Here is a 17897-nt window from a genome sequence, read left to right on the forward strand (position 1 = left end):
TCTGGGCTTCCAGCTCAGTTAGAACCAGGACTGGGATCTATCACCGTAAGCCTTCTTTGGCATCTAAGTGGGCTTTTTCCTTCTGCAGAATCTGTGCCTATTGATCTAGCTAGCAGAAGACCCAAATCAGTTACTGATTAAGGGACTCTTTCCACAGTAGCATACAGCATTGGTCCTGAGCCCCCAAGTAAGTCCATACTTTTATTTTTACGATGGGCCACTGAAAAGTTCTCAGCCCAACCAACAAAGCTGGGGCAGTCTCCGTCAAGGGCTATACACTTAGTCCAGGGATTTTCCACTTATTTCATTCTATCAGAAAAATACAGAACAAAAAAGTGGAAAATTGCTTGACCAAGGGCCGGATTCCGTAACCGGCACCCAAGTCGGTGGCCGCCTTAAAAGCGGCTGCCAATCATCTGTCAATCATTCAAGGGTGCCAGTTACAGAATCGCACCTATTCAGTCAAGATAGGTGGCTGAAATGTAGACCTGGAAAACCCTGGCCTACATTTCAGCCGCTTATCTTTGCTGCTAGACCTCAGCAGCCAATCGCGGCAGGGGAATTCCCCCCTCCCCCATCAGCTGAGTGGCAGAGACAGGTGCCCAAGTCAGATTGCCTGTCAATCATTCTAGGGCGCCAATTACAGAATTGTGGCTTTGTGAAGTCCCTGCCACTCAGCTGATAGGGGGAGGGGGGAATTCCCCTGCCACAATTGGCTGAGCAGCTGTGGCAGGGAATCCCCGAACCCCACCGCAAGTAAGCTAGCAGGAGGGATGCCCACCTTTCCTGCCGCCACCCCGAACCCTCCTACACTGTCTACTGCAGGAGGGATGCCCACTCCCTCCTGCCATCACCTACTGCAAGTTGGTTGGCAAGAGAGATGCCCAATCCCTCCTGCCGCCACCCCTGCAACATCTCTGGCAGGAGGGATGCCCAATTCCTCCTGCCAGCACTACCCCTAACATGAGGGGGCAGGAGGGATGCCAACTCTCTCTAGCCGGCAGACCCACCTCTTCAGAATGGTGGGCCTTCCCCTTCCTGGTGCATCCTGGGATGCATCAGGGAGCAGCATACGGTCCTGATTGGCCCAGGTGCCTACAGCCACTCCCATAGGAGGGGCTTTATGTACCTGGGCCAACCAGGGTCTTAGGCCTCCTTCCCAGTGCATGAACTGGAAGTAGCCTAAGACTCCGATTGGCCAGATCTCTAAGGCCACTCCCATGGGTAGGCGCTTCAACCCTGCCATTTCTGACTGTATTTTTCAATTACTTAGGTATTGCCAGGGCACCTTAAATTTAGGCGCTGGTTATAGAATTTCCCCCTAAGTGTATAGCCCTTGAGGGAGACTGCCCCAACATTATTGGTTGGGCTGAGAACTTTTCAGCAGCCCCTCGTAATGCAACATGAGCACACACACAAAACATCTTTTTTCTATAACTTAACATAGTTCCTCTGTTTTCATGGAATCACCTGAATAGGTTACAGCAACTCCCTTCAGCTTATCCTATTCTTTATATTTTAAATAGTAATTTGTAATGTATCAACATAAAGAACACCCTCTAATTATTACATACTGTTTTATGTTGAATAAATGAAAATAAGTGGAAATTCAAAAGCAAACAAAAATTTATCAATCCCTATGAGCGTTTATCAGTTCCTATGAGCGTCGGGAGCAGCGCGGAGCATTCAGCGCGGCTCCCTGCACTAAGAACTGCTATCGCAGTTTAGTAAAAGAGAGGGGCAATTCAGAAAAGTTGAAAGGGGACAGATTCAAAACGAATGCTAGAAAGTTCCTCTTTACCCAACGTGTGGTGGACACCTGGAATGCGCTTCCAGAGGACGTAATAGGGCAGAGAATGGTACTGGGGTTCAAGAAAGGATTGGACAATTTCCTGCTGGAAAAGGGTATAGAGGGGTATAGATAGAGGATTACTGCACAGGTCCTGGACCTGTTGGGCCGCCGCGTGAGCGGACTGCTGGGCACGATGAACCTCAGGTCTGACCCAGCAGAGGCATTGCTTATGTTCTTATGTTCTTATGCTATTGCCTTAGAACTTTTTTTTTATCCAAGATATTTTATTAGAGAATATAATTAGAAAAACAGTAGATGCACAACAATCTTAGCAACATAGAGCATAAGAAAGAAAATTGTTACATTAAATACTACAAAATACGAAAGTTGGAAGCACAGTGCATTAAAAAAAAAAAAGGAAGGGGGAGGGGGAAAAACTATTGCCTTAGAACTAATGCTACACTAAGGGCTCCTTTTACTAAGCCGTGTAAGGGCATTAACGCGCAGAATAGCGTGCACTACAATGCCACGCACGCTAGACACTAACACCAGCATTGAGCTGGCATTAGTTCTAGCCACGTAGCGTGGGGTTAGCACGCGCTAATCTGCTGCGTGCGCTAAAAACGTTAACACACCTTAGTAAAAGGAGCCTTAACCCTTTTAGGACCATAAGGATCGTAGGCCAATTTTTGTGGTTTTGACAACATTTTTATGGTAAAAAGGGCTTGCAGATGCCAAAAAATTGATTTTTTTTGTGAAATATCATTATTTTTATTTAAAAAATCACACTTCTGGCTTATGGACAGTGTGGCAAGTGAATCTTCTCGTCAATCTGGCAACGACGCTAATGAATGAATGTCGGAACCAGTTTGTTTACATAAAGGCAGTATCCTATGGAATCCGTACATATCAAATTTAGAACTGTAGACTATCCCAATCAACATTTATAGGATTTTAAAGTTATGGGACAAATATGTCCCTTGGTCCTGAAAGGGTTAAGAGTCTCAAAACCATTTCTAGAACTTTCATCCTTCTCTTTTTGGTGAAAGGTGTTAAATGCATTTTCTAATAAGCTTTGAATACTGAGGAGAAAGAGAAACTAAGTGGGGAATTCATCAAGCAGCATTAGGGTTTAACGCACCTTATTGCACACTAAGGGAAGGGATTCAACAAAGGGCGCTTAAGCGCATTAGCACACGCCTACATTACAGGCGCCTAAGTTTTAAGTCAGATTTATCCTAGTACTAGGAAGTAGCAAATTAATGGCGAAAATGGCGGCCTGTTGATAGTTTGTGAGATTACATCCTCATTTTGAAACTGAGTTGAAGTGTACTGTTGGTTCCCTGAAGCAGTATCGAAACGTGTCACGTCGGAACCAACGAGTTTTAAGCTAAGTCTCATAAATTTCAGTACATTCTTAAGTTACCAGCATAAGATGTATAACTTATAGCCTGTGTGGCTTACAGAAGTCTAAATAATTACCATCATTACCAATCCGAAACCGTACTGAACACTGCAATGATTGGGTGGTGAGGCGGTGGTATCTGCCTTCGATTAGTAGTTGCCACTTATCTGATTTAGTCTACTTCTAGAGTGACTATTTTACAATATTTGCAATATCTTTTTTTAGTCACTCAACAGCTAAGATTTGTTGAGTCACTTGCCTTCCTTTTGATTTTTGTCATAAGAAGCTACTGCATAATGGAACTCAGGTTCTAAGAGAACATGGATACCAAGCATTTTAACCTTGCATGCTGACTACAGCAAATCTTTCTGGACAGGAGACTGACTGTGCTAAACTAAATGAAGTTAAACCTTAATTTTATAGGCCGGGTCTTCAAGCAAAAGGAGCTTGACTCGGTTTACAATAATGTAAGCATAATCTATATATATAAAATCGGAGGTATATATGTGTGTATGTATGTGTGTGTGTATGTGCCGCGATCACGCAAAAACAGCTTGACCGATTTGAACGAAACTTGGTATGCAGATCCCTCACTACCTGGGATGATATGTTCTGGGGGTCTCGCGGCCCACCTACACACGTGGGCGGAGCTACAAACAGAAAATCAGATTTTACCCATTCATGTCAATGGAAAAAATGTAAAAGGCTGCCATTCTCACAGTAATTCAAAAACGGCTTGACCGATTTTGAACGAAACTTGGTATGCAGATCCCTCACTACCTGGGGTGATTTGTTCTGGGGGTCTCGCAGCCCACCTGCACACGTGGGCGGAGCTACAAACAGAAATTCACATTTCACCCATTCATGTCAATGGAAAAAATGTAAAAAGCTGCCATTCTCACATTAATTCAAAAACTGCTTGACCGATTTGAACGAAACTTGGTATGCAGATCCCTCACTACCTGGGGTGATATGTTCTGGGGGTCTCGCGGCCCACCTGCACACGTGGGCGGAGCTACAAACATAAAATCGGATTTCACCCATTCATGTCAATGGAAAAAATGTAAAAAGCTGCCATTCTCACAGTAATTCAAAAACGACTTGACCGATTTGAACGTAACTTGGTATGCAGATCCCAAACTACCTGGGGTGATATGTTCTGGGGGTCTCGTGGCCCACCTGCACACATGGGCGGAGCTACAAACAGAATATCTTATTTCACCCATTCATGTCAATGGAAAAACTGTAAAAACCTGCCATTCTCACAGTAATTCAAAAACGGCTTGACCGATTTGAATGTAACTTGGTATGCAGATCCCTCACTACCTGGGGTGATATGTTCTGGGGGTCTCGCGGCCCACCTGCACATGTGGGCGGAGCTACAACCAGAAATTCACATTTCACCCATTCATGTCAATGGAAAAAATATAAAAAGCTGCTATTCTCACATTAATTCAAAAACTGCTTGACCGATTTGAACGAAACTTGGTATGCAGATCCCTCACTACCTGGGGTGATATGTTCTGGGGGTCTCGCGGCCCACCTGCACACGTGGGCGGAGCTACAAACATAAAATCAGATTTCACCCATTCATGTCAATGGAAAAATGTAAAAAGCTGCCATTCTCACAGTAATTCAAAAACGACTTGACCGATTTGAACGTAACTTGGTATGCAGATCCCTCACTACATGGGGTGATATGTTCTGGGGGTCTCGCGGCCCACCTGCACACGTGGGCGGAGCTACAAACAGAAAATCATATTTCACCCATTCATGTCAATGGAAAAACTGTAAAAACCTGCCATTCTCACAGTAATTCCAACTATAAAACACTTTCTATGACACTATAACCACTAGGGACATCGTTTCTATTCTACCACGGACACCATACATATAGAGTTTGTATGTTCTAACTGTGTTTGTAACTGTTTCCTTCATGCACCCCAGTTCATAATGTTATTACATTACATGAGTACTCACATATGCTGAACTAGGAACACAGGTTCCATTCTGAACCGGGAACAAACTGCATGGAGTTTCTTTTCAACCTGAGATTCCACATATTGAGTTGTTTAAATCAATACTGAAACTTTTGGATGCCACTTATTCCAACAGATCTTCCTTTTCAGTTTAAGAGATTGCAAATTCCAGTGAGACTTGCATTCTCTATCACAATCAACAAATCACAGGGACAGACTATTACATACTGTGGAGTGGATTTAAGATCCCCCTGTTTTTCCCATGGACAACTCTATGTTGCTTGATCAAGGGTGGGTTCACCCAATAATTTATATGTTCTTGCTCCTGGAGGTGAAACTAAAAATGTTGTTTATAATCAAGTTTTGTGTTAGTTGTATCGTATTCATTTTGTCAAATATTTCACATTATAATTTGATTATTGTACTTTTTATAAAGCTGTAAAAAAATAATTTCATTCACCACTATAAAGTATCTTTATTTCAATCCATTTACTATATTATTGCTATAATTAAATACCCGTACAACGCCGGGGCATCAGCTAGTACATAAATATAAAGAACGAATGTAAACTAAAATGGCTTGGTTTCCAAAGTGTTTGGTACACAAGAAAGTTTTCAAAGCTTTTCAGAATAGAACAAAGGGGCTAAACTTCTAAGTGAAAGCGGTAACTCATTCCAGGGCTCAATTAATTTGAAAATGAAAGAGTGGCTGAATCTCTTGAAAGTTCTATTTTTACCTTTAAGGAAAGGAAATGTTTTAATTTTTGTGAACTCCTGGCAAGATGAGATCTATGTACATTGCAATCTAAAGGAGCCAGGGTGGAAAAGATGCTGAATAAAATTTTAAATGCAGTACAAACACACTTAAATTGAATTCTAAGATACACTGGAAGCCAATGTAATTCCTTGAGCAATGGAGTTATGTGATAGAATTTGCTCTTACCCTTCAAGCTAAGGCTGTGTGTGTATGGAGAATCTCAAAGATAGCAACCCTAATTCATATTGCTGATTAGCATATTACTAACTGGACAGGATTTAAATGATACTTGTCAAAGTTACATCATCTGATTCACATACTTTATTGACAATGTACATATTGCCAAAGTGATAACAAAAGAAGGTGAAAGAACATTTACAAAGTTATAGCAGAAACATTTTTTAAAAAATTTATAATGTACAGAGAGACAATAAGATGCAAGTTCCAGGTTCTGGACCTGGTCTGCGTTAGAAACATAGAAACATAGAAAAGTGACGACAGGGGCCAAAGCCCATCAAGTCTGCCCACTCTATTGACCCTCCCCCCTAGCTACCCTTTGAGAGATCGCACTCTGATGACCCATCCCCTTAACTCTACCCTCTTAGAGATCCGACATGAGCATCCCATTTGTGCTTAAAATCGGGCATGCTGCTGGCCTCGATCACCTGTACTGGAAGCTCATTCCATTTGTCAACCACTCTTTCGGTGAAGAAGTACTTCCTGGTGTTGCCATGAAACTTCCCGCCCTTGATTTTCAGCGGATGCCCTCTTGTGGCCGAGGGACCTCTAAGAAAGAAAATATCATCTTCTACCTCAATACGACCAGTGATATACTTGAACGTTTCAATCATTCTCCCCTCTCCCTGCGTTCTTCGAGAGAGTATAGCCGCAATTTGGTCAGCCTTTCTTCGTACGAGAGATCCTTGAGCCCTGAGACCATTCTGGTGGCCATTCGCTGAACTGACTCAACTCTCAGCACATATTTACGGTAATGTGGCCTCCAGAATTGTACACAGTACTCCAGATGAGGCCTCATCATGGTTCTGTACAGTGGCATTATGACATCGGGCTTCCAACTAACAAAGCTTTTCCGGATACAACCCAGCATTTGCCTAGCCTTGGATGAAGTCTTCTCCATTTGATTGCCAGTTTTCATGTCTTCACTAATGATCACCCCCAAATCTCGTTCTACTGCAGGTTCTACTACAGGTTCTACTGCAGGTTCTACTACAGCCAAGGTTTCTCCATTCAATGTGTACGTTCTGCACGGATTATTGTTGCCAAGGTGCATGACCTTGCATTTTTTAGCATTGAAGTTAAGCTGCCAGGTTGAGGACCAATGTTCCAATGAAAGCAGGTCCTGCGTCATACTGTCGGACAAATTGCTGTTACTTACAATGTTACATAGTTTGGCATCATCAGCGAATAATGTTATTTTACCTTGAAGCCCCTGAGTCATGTCTCCTATGAAGATGTTGAAAAGGATCGGGCCCAAGACCGAGCCCTGCGGCACACCACTGGTCACCTCCAAAGTTTTAGAGGGGGTACCATTTACCACCACCCTCTGAAGTCTACCACTCAGCCAATCGTTGACCCATGCAGTTAGTGTTTCACCTAATCCCATCGATTTCATCTTGCTCAATAACCTGCGGTGGGGGATGCTATCAAAAGCTTTACTGAAGTCCAAATACACAACCTCCAGGGACTCTCCCAAATCCAGTTTTCTTGTTACCCAATCAAAGAAGCTGATGAGATTGGATTGGCAGGACTTACTCTTGGTGAATCCATGTTGGTGGGGATCGCGTAGATTCTCCTCGTCTAGGATTGTGTCTAATTTTCGTTTGATTAGTGTTTCCATGAGTTTACTCACTATCGATGTGAGACTCACCAGCCTGTAATTCGCAGCCTCTGCCCTGCAACCCTTTTTGTGCAGAGGAACGACATTAGCTGTTTTCCAGTCCAAGGGGACTCTTCCCGTACTCAGGGAGAGATTGAAGAGTACGGATAATGGTTCCGCTAGGATGTCACTGAGCTCACTAAGTACTCTGGGATGTAGATTGTCCGGTCCCATGGCTTTGTTCACCTTGAGTCTTGATAGTTCGTCATAGATGTCACCGGGTGTAAATTCAAAATTCCGAAACGGGTCTTCCAAACTCTGCTTTGCCTGCAACTGTGGACCGGACCCCGGTGCTTCACAGGTGAAGACCGAGCAGAAGTATTCATTTAGTAGTTCGGCTTTATCTGAATCTGATTCTACATAATTCCCGTCTGGTTTCCTAAGGCGCACAATCCCATCATTGTTTCTTTTTCTGTCACTAATATACCTGAAAAAGGATTTGTCCCCTTCTTAATGTTCCTTGCTAGGTTTACTTCAACTTGATGCTTGGCCTCTCTGACTGCCGCTTTGACCGCTATAGACTTGGCCATGTATTCTAATTTAGCCTCCCTTGTCTCTGAATGTTTGTAGGAAATGAATGCTCGTTTCTTTTCTTTAACGAGGTCTGAGATCTCTGCAGTGAACCATTGTGGTCTATTGTTTCTTCGCCGTTTGCTTACTGACTTTATGTAGCGGTTCGTTGCTACGTGCAGGGTAGATTTCAAGGTTGACCACATAGCCTCCACATTATCGGTCCCAGCTTGGTTTTGCAGTGCCTGATGGACGAAATCTCTCATGCGTTTGAAGTCAGTGCCTCAAAAGTTGAGTACTTTTATTGTCATGCTTGATCTAGTGAAACCTTTCCTGAGGATGAACCATACCATGTTGTGGTCGCTGGAGGCTAGCTTATCGCCTACCGAGACCTCCGAGATGCTTTCTCCGTTGGTGAGTACCAGGTCCAGTATCACCTGGGCCCTAGTGGGCTCCAATACCAGTTGTTTGAGTTGTGTTCCTTGTATGCAGGATAATAGCCTTCTGCTGCCGCTGGTTGTCACTGAGAATATGTTTCTATCTGCATCGGGCATGTTGAAGTCCCCTAGCAGTACAGTGTCCCCCCTTAAAGTGATATTCTCTATGTCTTTGATTAATTCTATGTCTTTGTTTTCCAGCTGTCTTGGAGGTCTGTATATTACACCAAGATACAGACATTTTTCGTTACCTCTGGCTAGGTTTACCCAGAGGGATTCCCCGGTGTACTTGACATCTGTGATTCTTGTATTTTTAATGTCTTCTCTAGTGTATAGTGCTACCCCTCCTCCTAACTTTTCCTCTCCGTCTTGACGAAGTAAGTTGTAACCCGGTATAGCCATATCCCACCCATGAGAGTCCGTGAACCAAGTTTCTGAAATCGCCACCACATCTAGGTCAGCATTCATTATTTCGGTCTCCAGTTCCAGAATTTTATTGCCTAAACTGTGTGCATTAACATACATAGCCCTCCATACCTTGTGATTGCTAAGTCCCTGTGGGGAGTTACCCATCTGAGTTAATGTGGCTTCTAGTGAATTGTTTGCAATATGAGTACTTACCTCGGACTCCGAAGTGGAGCTGTGACTCTCCTCCTTAGGATAGTTGCCTATTGCACTGGTACCCTCCCCCAACTTACCTAGTTTAAAGCCCTACAAAGCAGACAGGCTAGTCGGTGTCCGAAGACGTTCTTACCCCTGCTGGTTAGATGGAGTCCGTCTGGTCCCTGAAGTCCCTGCAGTGCCTCTCCATGGTTCAGGAATTCGAAGTTCATCTCCCTGCACCATCCATGTAGCCACTCGTTGGTCCTCTGGATACGCTCATCTCTGGCTCTTCCCTTGCCTCTAACTTGGAGGATCGATGAGAAGACCACCTGTGCTCCCATCCACCGTAGCTTCTCACCCAAGGCTCCAAAGTCTCTAGGTATATTCTCCGGGATGTTCCTGGCAGTGTCGTTCGTTCCGACATGAATGAGAAGCATGGGGAAGTGGTCTTGGGGCGTGAGAAGTCTATCTAGACAGGCGGTGACATCTCGGATCTTGGCTCCAGGCAGACAGTAAAACTCCCTTGACTGCATATCCGGTCTGCAGATTGGTCCCTAGGTGCCCCTCAGCATAGAGTCCCCAATGAAAACTACTCTACGCTTCTTCGGGGGGAATCGATCAGTTGTCCCCGGAACTGGAGCCTCGAGTTGAACCTCATCCTGTTCCTCATCGGCAGTCCCTTCCTGTAAGATCTGTAATCTGTTCTTCAGGGTGAGTTGTGGGGTCGATGTAAAACTGCCCTGTTGATAAGAAAAAGAAGAGGATGAAGAAATTGAGGAAGAGGGGATGGGTCTTCTATGCTTACATGTGGAGGAGGTCACCAGCTGCCAGGAATCAGCATCTCCAGCCATTTCCTGTACCCCAATCGTTGGTTTCAAAGCTGAATGTTTGGGCGTCTCGAGGATGAACTTGTCTTGTGCCTGCTCGGTGATTTAGGACAGCTCCTGGACGACCCCGTCAATGAAGGCCTCATCCTCTTGGATACTTCTCAAGCTCTTCACCTCCTCCCTTAGGCTCCTTAGTTCCTGTAAAATGTCTCCGTCCGGCTGACCCACCTCCTCTTCCTGCATAGAGACTGTAGTGTACTGTTGGGGGATGGCCTCGGTCTGCATGGAGACCTCTGTCCACCGACCTGGGTCCTCCTCCTTCTGCATGCAGGCCATTACCACCTCCTGAGTCCCCTCGGTGACTGGAGTGCTGGTCTTGATTGTAGTCTTGGTGCTTCTTGTTCTCCCTGCCATTTCCCAGTTGTAATTGAGATCTTCAGAGTCTGCTCCCTGCCCTCCTGCGCCGCGTGGAGCTGCCTGTTTGGTCAGGTCATATTTTGCTATTGCAGCTATTTCTCCTTTTTTTAACTATTACAGAATATTTTCTGCAAAGTCAGATTGTCTCTATTAGTTTTGGGAAATGTGTGTGGCTGGTACCCTTGTATTTTGTACAGTATGGGCTTCTTTTACTAAGCTGCCACGCATGCTAAAAACGAACAACACCATGGAGCTGGCGTTAGTTTTTGGCACGTAGTGCAGGGTTAGCGCACGCATCAATGTAGTGCGAGCTAAAAATGCTAGCGTGTCAAAGCAGCTCCTAATTGGATAAGGCCCGACTTCATGCAGGAAGAGGCGGTTGGAGCAAACCGCGAGTGATTTCCTGAACTTGCAGCACTCCGGCTGCTCTCTCCTGCCTCTCCCACTGCCCTCTCCTTTTCGGTGGTTCGCGGTCCGAAAATACCGCGAACAACCGGTATAAATAAATTGTATATTACAGATCTATATAACAAGACCAGCACACACATTATCGGATTTGGTATGCATTCAAGCATGCAAACATATAAGACACCTTCCAACGAGCATCACCAGTATAATCTTTATGCAATATATTCTGAAATATTTTTTGTCAATGGTTTAAAGCACAATAAGATTGAACTGGGCTCCAGATTTTAAGAAATGTGCTGGTGGAATGATGTTTTCCAGCAATTACACTTTCAAATTTGAAAGTAATACATGCTGTGTTCCACCAAGCCACAAATTCTACCTTTGATAGATTCTTCCAGCAATACAAAATATTTTAATACCCATGTTTTAATCGTTCTCATAATAATCAGAGCTCCTTAATCTCTTATTTGACCTGTTTGTCCCGAATACTAGTAGCTTCTACGTTTATTGAGCAGAAATTGTCTCTTACTTGTTTGTATATAGCACTTCATACATTCAATAGCAGTACAAAAATTATAGTGTATCATATTAATGTTATATCCAGCTTTGTTTTATTTCTTCTTAAGTCCCCATCGACGTACTGCAATAAAAGTTTACATTTTGTTTTACCCTAGTCATAAGCTACCAAAACCAAATTGATGAATGAACGAATCACCTTTCAAAGATGGCATCTTGTTCACCCAACAGGTCTTATCAAGCCCAGACAATGTAGAGTTGCTTGGTCTCCTGACCTTGTCCGAAAGGCAGTAACAGCATGCGTAATGCTTTTGTACACAGCCTCACCTTGCTCCTCAGACAGATGGCAGCTGAAAAATTATTCTGACCTACAGCGATTGCTAGTTTATTTTGTCGAGACACTTTTGAACCAGTAATCAGTTGAGGGCTGACAAGTTCAAACATGCTCCAGCACTTTGTTCAGCTTCATTCCCTATTCCCTATTGGAATAACATAGTAACATAGTAACATAGTAGATGACGGCAGATAAAGACCCGAATGGTCCATCCAGTCTGCCCAACCTGATTCAATTTAAATTTTTTTTTTTTTTTTTTTTTTTCTTCTTCTTAGCTATTTCTGGGCGAGAATCCAAAGCTTTACCCGGTACTGTGCTTGGGTTCCAACTGCCGAAATCTCTGTTAAGACTTACTCCAGCCCATCTACACCCTCCCAGCCATTGAAGCCCTCCCCTGCCCATCCTCCTCCAAACGGCCATACACAGACACAGACCGTACAAGTCTGCCCAGTAACTGGCCTAGTTCAATCTTTAATATTATTTTCTGATTCTAAATCTTCTGTGTTCATCCCACGCTTCTTTGAACTCAGTCACAGTTTTACTCTCCACCACCTCTCTCGGGAGCGCATTCCAGGCATCCACCACCCTCTCCGTAAAGTAGAATTTCCTAACATTGCCCCTGAATCTACCACCCCTCCAGTGTTCCCGCTAAGCTGCGTTGGCCTGCGCTCACGCACAAAATATTATATCGCAGCGCACAAGTTTCTCTTCACAGCGCACACACGCGTCGCAAAGGTAAGGGGAGGCTATAACAGCTCCTGCAGCTCTGCACTTCCCCACAATTGCCATGCTTCGGTTCCTCTTCTTCCTTCCTTCCTCCCCCCCCCCCCCCCCCCGCGGGACCCTGCGGCACCATCAACTCTTACTCCCTCTAATGTCGGCCCTGCAGCTCCAGACTTCCTCGCACCTTCTCCCCTCCCCCTTTGGATCGCTATTATTTTAAATGTTATAGCCGCAGAGCTGTATCCATCAGTGGAGATGTCTAACCTCGGCCTGCCCCGGAACTCTTACTGCAACAGTGACTTCCTGTTCCTGCCTAGACGGGCGGCTGCTGCAGTAAGAGTTCCGGGGCAGGCCGAGGTTAGACATCTCCACTGATGGATACAGCTCTGCGGCTATAACATTTAAAATAATAGCGATCCAAAGGGGGAGGGGAGAAGGTGCGAGGAAGTCTGGAGCTGCAGGGCCGACATTAGAGGGAGTAAGAGTTGATGGTGCCGCAGGGTCCCGCGGGGGGGGGGGGGGAGGAAGGAAGGAAGAAGAGGAACCGAAGCATGGCAATTGTGGGGAAGTGCAGAGCTGCAGGGAAGAGTGTTGCGGTACCCAGCTGGAGGGAGAAGGAAGATGAGGGAGGGAATTAAAGGAGATGCCAGGGCTTGGAGCATAGGAGGAAGGTATGCCAGTCTAAGGGAAAAGGAAGGGGGAGATGTGAGAGCATGGAGGGGGAACGAAAGATGGAAGAAAAGGAAAGGAGAGAGATGCCAGAGAATCAGGGAAGGGGAGATACCAGACTATGAGGAGAGGTGTGGGAGAGGGAAGGCGAGGAGAGAGATGCCAGACCAATGGGGTGAAAGGAGAGATGGAAGGGGGAGGCATACAGTTTCTGGAAGGGGCATAGAAGGAGAGAAGATGCCATATAGGGGAAGAGAGACGGCAGACAGTGGATGGAAGGAAGAGAGTTACAAGAAGATGAGGAAAGGAGAAACCACAGAAGACAAAGGTAGAAAAAAATTTCTATTTATTTATTGCTTTAGGAGACATGTGTCACTGTTTCTGTGAAGCATTGTATGCAGAGTCCAGCTTCTTGCTGGTTCAATTTAACCTTTGTCTATGTATTTTTATTTTATCCCCCCTTTTACAAAACTGTGAAGCGTTTTTAGCACCAGCCTTGGTGGTAGCAGCTCTGATGCTCAGAATTTTATGAGCATCAGAGCTGTTACCTCCGTAGCTAAAATCCACACTACAGTTTTGTAAAAGAGGGAGGGGTTAGTTTGTGATTACATATTCCTTACTAGGCGAAGGTGTTTTCTGTGTTCTGTGTGTTTTCTGTTAGGATTGACGGTGTAGGATTGATCTGTGCTGGTCTGGCTTGTTTAGTTTTACAATGGGTGTATTGATGTACTGCTCACTGCAATATGTAAGATGCTGCCTTTTCCTAGGTACTCATGTGTGACGTGTGGTTTGTTACTAAAAATCATGTTTTTCTTACAGATGGGGGGGGTGCCAAAAAATGATGGGCCCCGGATGTTACATATGCTAGGTACGCCACTGTATGTAAAGATACCAGAAAGCTGGCGTAGCAAAAACTTCTAAGTTTTGAGTATTTAACCCTCCCACAATCTCACGGGCACTCGTTTCAAGTTTATTGAGATTTTGATTTAAACGCAATATCAAATATTTTCAATGCGTATAACAAAAATAAATTTGGGGAAATAAATAAAACCATTTGAACCAGTGTTCCCGCTAAGCTGCGCTGGCGCACAAAATATTACATCGCAGCGCACACGTTTCTCGTCACAGCGCACAATCGGAAGAGGCGTACGGCAGATGGCAGGGCGGCGAGAGGAGAATCGGGCGAGTTGGCTCATAACTTGCTGGCGCCCGATATTTTTGGCTCACGGTGAAAAAAGTTTGCTCACAACACCCGCCCGCTTAGAGGGAACACTGCACCCCTCAACCTCAAATTATGTCCTCTGGTTTTACCATTTTCCTTTCTCTGGAAAAGATTTTGTTCTACGTTAATACCCTTTAAGTATTTGAACGTCTGAATCATATCTCCCCTGCCTCTCCTTTCCTCTAGGGTATACATATTCAGGGCTTCCAGTCTCTCCTCATACGTCTTCTGGCGCAAGCCTCCTATCATTTTCGTCGCCCTCCTCTGGACCGCCTCAAGTCTTCTTACGTCTTTCGCCAGATACGGTCTCCAAAACTGAACACAATACTCCAAGTGGGGCCTCACCAATGACCTGTACAGGGGCATCAACACCTTCTTTCTTCTACTGACTACGCCTCTCTTTATACAGCCCAGAATCCTTCTGGCAGCAGCCACTGCCTTGTCACACTGTTTTTTCGCCTTTAGATCTTCGGACACTATCACCCCAAGGTCCCTCTCCCCGTCCGTGCATATCAGCTTCTCTCCTCCCAGCATATACGGTTCCTTCCTATTATTAATCCCCAAATGCATTACTCTGCATTTCTTTGCATTGAATTTTAGTTGCCTGGCATTAGACCATTCCTCTAACTTTTGCAGATCCTTTTTCATATTTTCCACTCCCTCTTCGGTGTCTACTCTGTTACAAATCTTGGTATCATCTGCAAAAAGGCACACTTTTCCTTCTAACCCTTCAGCCATGTCACTTACATACATATTGAACAGGATTGGCCCCAGCACCGAACCCTGAGGGACTCCACTAGTCACCTTTCCTTCCTTCGAGCGACTTCCATTAACCACCACCCTCTGGCGTCTGTCCGACAGCCAGTTTCTGACCCAGTTCACCACTTTGGGTCCTAACTTCAGCCCTTCAAGTTTGTTCAACAGCCTCCTATGAGGAACTGTATCAAAGGCTTTGCTGAAATCCAAGTAAATTACATCTAGCATATGTCCTCGATCCAGCTCTCTGGTCACCCAATCAAAAAATTCAATCAGGTTCGTTTGGCACGATTTACCTTTTGTAAAGCCATGTTGCCTCGGATCCTGTAACCCATTAGATTCAAGGAAATACACTATCCTTTCTTTCAGCAACACTTCCATTATTTTTCCAATAACTGAAGTGAGGCTCACCGGCCTGTAGTTTCCTGCTTCATCCCTGTGACCACTTTTATGAATAGGGACCACATCCGCTCTCCTCCAATCCCCAGGAATCACTCCTGTCTCCAGAGATTTGTTGAACAAGTCTTTAATAGGACTCGCCAGAACCTCTCTGAGCTCCCTTAGTATCCTGGGATGGATCCCGTCTGGTCCCATCGCTTTGTCCACCTTCAGTTTTTCAAGTTGCTCATAAACACCCTCCTCCGTGAATTCGCCTTGACACAGCATCCTTCCAGTTTATAGCACAGTATATCACTTTATGTACTGTTCATCAATTATATAAGAACATAAAAATTGCCGAACCGGGTCAGATCAACAGTCCATCTAACCCAATATTCTGATTCTAACAGTGGCCAGTCCAGGTTGCAAATACCCAGCAAAATGCCAAAAGTAGCAAGAATATGCCTTACTGGATCAGACTAATGGTCCATCAAGCCCAGTAGCCTGTTTTCACGATAGCCAATCCAGATCACTAGTACCTGGCCTAAACCCAAAGAGTAGCAACATTCCATGCTACCAATCCAGAGCAATCAGTGGTTTGCCCCATGTCTTTCTCAATAGCAGACTATGGACTTTTCCTCCAGGAAATTGTCCAAACTCTTCTTAAAACCAGCTATGCTATCCGTTCTTACCACAACCTCTGGAAATGCGCTCCAGAACTTAACTATTCTCTCCTATAGGTTTTAAAAGTATTTCCCTATAACTTCATCGAGTGTCCCCTAGTCTTTGTAATTTTTGATGGAGTGAAAAATCGATCCACTTGTACCCGTTCTACTCCAATCAGGATTTTGCAGACTTCAATCATATCTCCCCTCAGCCATCTCTTTTCCAAGCTGAAGAGCCCTAACCTTTTCAGTCTTTCTATGCCAGAGTTTCTCAACTTCTTCAAGTCAAGTACCCCTGGGGCCCCTAAGTCAACCGAGTACCCCTGCCCAAGCTCCGCCCCAGACCTACCCAAGATTCACCCCTGACCCCACCCCCCTAATAATGATACTAATTGTAATGCAATTTCTTCCATCCATTTTTCATATATACACAATATAATCTTATTAATATATAATTGTAACTGCAAAATTTAAAAAATTACAAAGCACAGTGCTTTGACACGCAACTCCTGATTGGATAAGGCCCAACTTAAGTGTAGGAAGAGGCGGTTGGAACATACCACGAGTGATTTCCTGCACTCGCGGCACTCCAGCTGCCCTCTCCCGCTGCCCTCTTCAGGGCAGGCTCCCCCATGAAAAACCGTATTCATGGTTTTTCGAGATTCGCAGGGGGTCCTGGAACGGAACCCCCGTGAATATCGGGGGAGTAATGTATTCCACAATTTTACTCCTGCACCCAAGTTTACAGTAAAGAAAAATAGAAAGACCCAATACAAAGGAGAAGTATTAGCTAAATAATGCTAAAACTGAAAAAGCTGTTTATACCCAGCTGCATAACAAGAGATTGAACTTCACTATGATGCAGTTCCTGCCTGTATGGGTAACGAGTTTCTTCCCTGTCTCTCAATTATCCCTTTAGTGCTAATAAAGGTAGATAAATGTTTTAAATCAAAGAAAATATATTTGAAAGATCTGTATTTCACCACACACAGGGAATTTTTTTAAGAAAAAAAACAAAGTACTCATTTGCAAAACAGCAGGCCGCAACAATAGAAACTGCCTCCTTTTCTTTTGAAACATGTCTACATTCTTTTTTAATGAAATTTCAATTTTTTTTTTTTTTTACAGAATCATGTTGCTCAGGAAACACAGAAAGAAAATTGTATCAATTAATTAAACTTAAAAAAAAAATCTTATCAATCTTCCTTAGACCACAATAATAAGAGGGAAAAAACTGGAAAAGGCGAAGAGAGCCTCTAAATAATAAGAATTAATTATATAAGAAAAACCTAACAACCAAAGTCCCACCAATCACTAACAGCCATTCTTTAAGAAATTAAACAGTTCCAGAAACCACTTTCTTCAAAGTCAGAAAGGATCTTAATTGTTCAGGAGAGAAAAAGATATATTTTACTCCAAGATATTTAACCATGCTAACAAGAATGAGGCACCAAGAGTCACAATTTCAGATCTCATAGCCAGGAATAATTTTCTTCTTTCCTGAGTTTGTCTTATCACATCTGGAAATTTCCAAACCTTTTTCTCGTAGAATATCACTTGGGAATTATGAAAATACAGTCTTAATATTGCGTTAGTATCTTG

This window comes from Geotrypetes seraphini, chromosome 10 (genome assembly GCF_902459505.1).
Source record: "Geotrypetes seraphini chromosome 10, aGeoSer1.1, whole genome shotgun sequence".
NCBI lineage: Eukaryota > Metazoa > Chordata > Amphibia > Gymnophiona > Dermophiidae > Geotrypetes > Geotrypetes seraphini.